This window comes from Pyrgilauda ruficollis, unplaced genomic scaffold, assembly GCF_017590135.1.
Source record: "Pyrgilauda ruficollis isolate IOZ18807 unplaced genomic scaffold, ASM1759013v1 scaffold1, whole genome shotgun sequence".
Classification (NCBI taxonomy): Eukaryota; Metazoa; Chordata; class Aves; order Passeriformes; family Passeridae; genus Pyrgilauda; species Pyrgilauda ruficollis.
In genome coordinates this window covers 8,647,903-8,654,271 of record NW_024508100.1, presented here as the reverse complement: position 1 = coordinate 8,654,271, position 6,369 = coordinate 8,647,903, and the positions used below count along the sequence as shown (strand labels likewise).

General features: G+C 36.7%; 1 protein-coding gene across 2 annotated transcripts in view; it reads right to left on the bottom strand.

The window, feature by feature from the left end:
* Positions 1 to 425: 425 nt before the first annotated feature.
* Positions 426 to 6,369, bottom strand: part of ZNF518B (zinc finger protein 518B) — a 46,943-nt gene continuing 40,999 nt past the window's right edge. For both annotated transcript variants that reach the window (XR_005955450.1, XR_005955446.1), the window contains 2 exons: positions 5,527 to 5,589; positions 426 to 2,444 (listed from right to left, as the gene is read on the bottom strand). The gene's annotated coding sequence lies outside the window, so the exon portion shown is untranslated. The remainder of the gene's footprint in view (positions 2,445 to 5,526; positions 5,590 to 6,369) is intronic.

Genomic DNA, 6,369 nt, shown 5'->3' with positions numbered 1-6,369 from the left:
AGAAGGACTGTTCTATATAAGAGCTCTCAAATATATCTGCAAAACCAAATAAATATGCAAATAACTGTAAAAATAAGTAACAATAAAACCAAATAACCAAAATGATGTTTAAGCAATTCTGGATATTTTGGGCCAGATTAGGCAATTTACAGTCTGTCATGAAGAAGGATTTGACATGAATACAGCAGAGCCTTTGCAATGTAGCAACTGATTGAACAAAACATCAGGCAATATTTCAGTGTTACATGCAAAGTGTTGCAGTCAGAGGAGAGCTAGTAAATATGATCACTATTTTTCTTCTTGTTGCTTCACTGTTGAAACAAGAAAAGAGAGACAATCAAAATAAGAGGAAAGGGTCTTTTGCCTCTTTTAATCATCTGTGCTTAGCCAACTTTTATTCCTAACAAGTAAAATTTATTCTGGTAACAGTCTCCTTAAATGCTGTGAAATAAATAAATTTTCAAATGGAGTGTCTTAAAATTTACCTAATGATTTCATGGTTCTTGAAAATTATAAGATCTTTGAAACAGACACTTTTATACAATCAATTCATCATAAATTAATCATAACATTGTAACAGAACAATCAATCAAGATGAATTCAGTTGATTTTAATTTAAACATAATTTTTATTTCTGTAGGTGCTCCATTACAATTGGTCTGCATTTAAATATGAGTGAATCATAAAATGAAGTCTATCCTCACTTTTTCACCCCAAAATATCTTATACATACTATAACTTGAATCTTGAGAGAAATGGGTAGTGCTGTTCTGTATGTGCCTCTAGTCTGCACTATCACAAACATACAACTTAGGATTTTGTGTCTGGTCAGTCTGGCATGAGTATCATAAATGGAAAAACTTATAGAAAATATCCAGCTAAATTAAATTCGACATTTTGTTTAAGTAAAAACAGGTGGAATTGTTCTAAATTGCATTAAAGAAAGGAGAAGGAAACATTGTTGCTGTAGTGTTGACCAGAGAATGAGGAAAATTCTGTGAAGGAAAGATGCTTTGGCCCCATAATTGGACATGGGGACTTAAAAAGTAGCGTACCAATATTTTAAAGCAAAAATGGTGAAAAATACTTCTTTTTAAGCAGGGTCAGGATTTTATTAACATAGAACATTCAGAAGGTCCTAAATGTCCTCATGGCCTCAGCCATGATAAGTTTCTGATAAATCCTGAGCTATTTATGCTACTAGCCACCAGTAACGTGTATGTAGTTCTGATGGACTTAGAGACACCAGTAAAACCTCAGTGTGCATCTCATGCAAAGACAAAAACCACCAAACACGCTAGAGTAGTTGCCTGCTGCAGGCAAAGGAGAACCTGCAGAAGGTCACTCTGCAGGAGCATGTTGGGAAATTTGCCACAGGAAGAGGCAGGGAGGAATGAAGGAAATTCAAACACACAAAAATTATGTTCACTGTATGCATAATACTCATGCAACAGCCTTTTGCATTTGTAATACAAACTGCCTTGGGGGAGCTGGAGGAAGAGTTTTGCAAGGAATTAAACTGTTCTTTTAAAAGACAAAAAATTATACATGAATGATAAAGAGCATTGAGATGACAGAAATCAGTTACCTGTTCATATTCCACATGCTCCTGAGACATATCACTGCAGTACAGATTTAACCGCTTATCCAAAATTCTCCATAGCTATAGCAACTGCCCAAGCATGCCTCTCCTGCTAAATCCACAGCTGAAAATAAACATATCTGGTCTTTCTTCTAAAATTTGTGTCTTTGCATTTATGCCCTTTAGTATTTCCATAATAAACTGTCTAACACGACAGTTAGAAAAATTCATTAGCGATGTCTGCATTTAAATATTGATTAAAATGTGTGTATGTGGGTGGGTTTTGTTTGGTTGTTTGATTGATAGTTTGTTTCAAATAGGTTTTGGAGCATGTTTGTAAAGAAAAACTGAAACCTGATTTGACAACACTGATTATAGGATCTATGAATAGGATCTATAGGATCTATGAAGAGTTTGGGTAGGTCCAAAAGGACACTCCTACACAACTTGTAGGAGTTATTTGTGAGATAATCCTAACTCATTTTGCTGAAAACACAGAAACATCCAGTAGTCAAAAGGTAAAAGCAGAAGTCATCTCAGTTTTTCTTTCAAGGATTTATAAATCAGTATTATTTCACCTGAGTAAAATAAGGAGTTCTGTTTCTAAGAGAGGCTCAAGGGCAATCAGAAGCAGAGAGGCCAAGAGAACTGAGCTCTGTTGTTTTGGTATCTACACCCCTGGTGTTTAGCAACTATTTCACCAGCAACAGAGATCTTGGATAGGTGCCCCTGGGTTTTAATTCCTATTCAGTTGAATTCAATAAGTACCCTATTCTAACATAACCAAAACAGTGGACGCAGGAATTCAGTTTCCAGCTTTTCATTCCCTCGGCAGGAAACCGTTGCTCTTTTTTCCAAATAGCTGAAAACAAAACAAAAAAATATCAGGAAAATATTCAGAGAATGAAAATGTTTGAGATAGAGAAGGTAATAATTTACATATGTGCATTGAAAAGTTTTGAAAATTAGTTTTGGAGCTCTGCTTGCACTTGCATTTCTTCCCCACTTACTATTGCTATCTAACAGTAAACTTTGTTCAATTCTGTCAGAACCAACAGGAAAACAGTAGAATATCACCCAGCAGATTCAAACAGCAGGAAAACAGCTTTGCCAAAAAATAAGTAAGTAAATAAATTATTTTTTAAATCACTGATAAGTAACATAAATAAAAGTTTTATTATTGATGTGTCCATGCTATTATCACACACTCTACTACACTCTTGTGTGGTTTACAGCTGGCTCACTGGACAGGAAATCATTCAGCTTCACCCTGGGCTCAAAAGCTGCAGCTAATCTAAATTATTTTGCAATTGTAAGAGTGGGCTACTTGAAAGTCTGAGATTTGTGGTGGTATTTCCCAAACTTTAGGCAATTCAAGGGTGGATGCTTAGATACAGATGAAATGAATGCGCATTAATGTGATCCCTGGCCAAATCTTCATTGCAAAATAGCTTTTGATGTTGCTTCTGAGTACTAAGTACTGCTACTGCAATGATCACAAATGTTGCTGGGCAGGCTGATACAGAGCTGCAGTCTGGGTAAAGGCTAGGGACAGTCTAGCTACAGTCCAGTGGGTGAAAAAGGTCATGGTGGGAGAGCCAACAGCAGAGTAAGGCTCATGTGGTTCTTCCACACCCAGTATATCTCACATATTCTTCATAACAGAGGAATAGCAGGATGGAAGGATACCCTAGCAGGTCTAGGGAAAGTGTTTACTTATTTGGCAGAATGGGAAGGAAGCCATGTGGAGGGGCACAGCAACATGTGGAAAGAGAGTTTTAGCTCCTATCTCCCTAAGGAAATTCATCCCTCCCATAATACACTGACTGTGTAAAGCATCAATAATGCCGTTACAATATTTATGTCTAAAATGAATGTTTGCAAAATGAATAGAGCTCTCTGCAACAATCTTGGAGCTGTAAGTGAACAAAAATGTAAGGTTGACCCAAGATTGTTGAATTTCAAATCTGCAAAGTCATTTCTCAAATGCACTTATTATCCTTGCAACTTTCACTCATTAATTTAAACTGGACTCTATGAGAAGTTTCATAGAACAATGGAAATTTCTACTATTTAATTAAGTGGGGTTTTTTTTTCTTTTTTTTCTGTATTTAGATCTTGCCCAAACATACATGAAGTAATGAATCCGAATATGCATCCAAAAGGTAAAATTCCTTCACTGCTGAAAAAGGAAGTACTGTAGCATGTCTGTGTAGCCTACTTCTTACTCAGAGCCAGCAAAAGTCTGTGATAGATCTGAATATTTTAATATCATAAAAATTAAAATGAATTAGTAGAAAAAATTTGAAAATAATGGACACCCACTAAGGGGATACCCAGTAATGCAGACAACAAAAAGGTGTTTACTTCCACTGTGCACCAAAAAATGTTTGGCTTCATGATGGCATACACTGCAGAAAGCCAGGAATAAGTTATTCTCTTGATGCAGACTGAAAACATCGGCTTGCTGATGGTTTCTAGAAAGCAACTAAGGGAACCTTCTTTTTCCTTCTGCTGCTACCTTTGAAGGTCTCTCCTATTTTGCTGTTTGTTGTTCCAAAACAAGACGACAATGACACAGGATCTCTAAATCTCTTTCCATGACAGATTATGGTCAGTAGCAAGCATGTGTTTAAAGTACACTAATTTCAAAAGTAAATCACTGCATTTACTTAAATTCCTTGTAAATGACACTGCAGTTCACAACTGTAGCTGAGCTGAGCCATTTAATGCAAAACATATAAAATTATCTAACTAAAAAGAGGCACAACTAGCCAGATGAATTTATTTGATGTACCATATGTTTATAGTGTTATGTGAAGTTTGTTTAAATGCATTCAATATCCACATAATATAGAAGATTATATTAGATTATATTAGATTAGATTAGATTAGATTTAGGGCTGGAAAAAGCAGTCTTGGGAAAAATAAAACCCAGCAATTTATCATCTAACTGCAAATCTTTTTTTGTTGTGGAAGCTGGCCTTAGCCCAAATGCCCACCATAACTTGTATTTATTCACACCTTTTTCATGACTCTGAAGTGAAACCTGCCTAATCTTTTATTTGGTACTCTAATTAAACCTGTATTGTTCAGGAAGCTTGTTTGTCTAGCCCCTCTATATGCTTAAGGAAGATGCCTGTATACCTGAACAGGACAAGGTTTTGCATCATAATTTTGAGCAAGACAGTAAAAGGTGACTCTGAAAATGTCTATACAGTTCTTCCTTGCAGCATTTCCAGCTTCAGGGTTTTTTCTACTCAAGTGGTTAGGACACACCCTGTCAGGATCAAGAGGTTTTATTAAATCACAACCCACAATTCTTTATCACTTTCTGCCACTGGCTGAAACACCACAGTGACTAAAAAAACCACTGTGCATTCATAGATTCAGAGAAGCCAGTGGGAACAGATTTACCTTCTGCTTTCCCACTTAAAGGGTTATGTTTTTGATGTACAAATTCCTAACCTGTCACCCTTTTAAACAAAACTTTTTTAGGTCACCATGAAAAGTAAAGTTGCCACAAAATGCACGCACTGTTTTATTCCATTGCAAATTAAAGATAACTTTTTCCATTTTGTCCTTTGACATCAGGCATTCTCTGTCAGCTGGCAGAAACACACCCACATGTATCCCACAGAAATATAACATCTTACTATTATTATAAGTGATAGTCTCTATTTATCAATTTCACAGGCATCGCAGCAAAGCAACGAAAAATTTCCAGACTGAATAAAACATGATGAGTCCCTATAGCTTGAGGAGACTCTAGCCTGTGCCAGCTTTAAATCTTTAGCTTGCAGTTAAAAAAATTTTGCCAGAAGGTCCAGCTGATTGCAGCTACCATCTTCATTATGAAAATGATATTCTTAAATAACAGGAAGAGTGGTTTCTCACTGGTTTGCACTCCTCAGCTAGCACAGAGCAAATATTCGGGCAGTTACCTTATGCAGGGCAGACCCATGGAAAAGCAGCACCAGTGCTGCTCCCTTCACTGCAAAGGAGGCCTAAGAAGAAAGAAGGCAGACTGAGTTCATCCCAACTCCAGTGATTCATGCATAACAGAAGAGATGATAAAATGACCTGGACATCAAATTGTAAACTGATATTGGATAGCAATACATCATCCCAAAGGCTTGTGTCAAACAGTCCCTTTTTAGCATTAAGACACTAAATTCATGGGCAATAGCATTGATGTTCACCACTGATACTCATTTTTTTATTGTTGAGGATAAATCAACCACACTTTTTTATGAACAGAAGTACAAAGGCTACAAATTAAGACACTGCCTTTTTTATTATTATCCTGGTGCCACCTTTAACTGGGCTTACTTCTGATAAGCACCAGTATAACAAAACAGAAAATCAGACAAGTAGCTTGCTTGAATAAGTCTCCTTCCCTGTTGCCCAGGAATGATCCTCCGAGCAGAGATTAAAGTACTACATACATTGAATAAATGAACATTCAATGCCATCTGCTGGGGTATACAAAAATATGCAATACCAGGCTCACAGGACCAGACCAACAAATACAAAGAGGGTGTTTAGGCAGAAACTTGATTCTTCCAAAACACAGCTGTAAGGGAGGGTTGTGGGATGCTGACTGTCCTTAACACCCTTCAGCCATGGGGTATAACCCCTGGAGAAGAAGTAATTCTGGTTTTAACTCTCTCCTTAGCATAAAAGTTGTTCAGCGCACAATCATCCCTTTTTTTCTAAGCATCACAACATGCGGTTATTGTTTGTTATTGGTTGGTCTTGACAGAAAGACTTTCATGCTCTGCTTT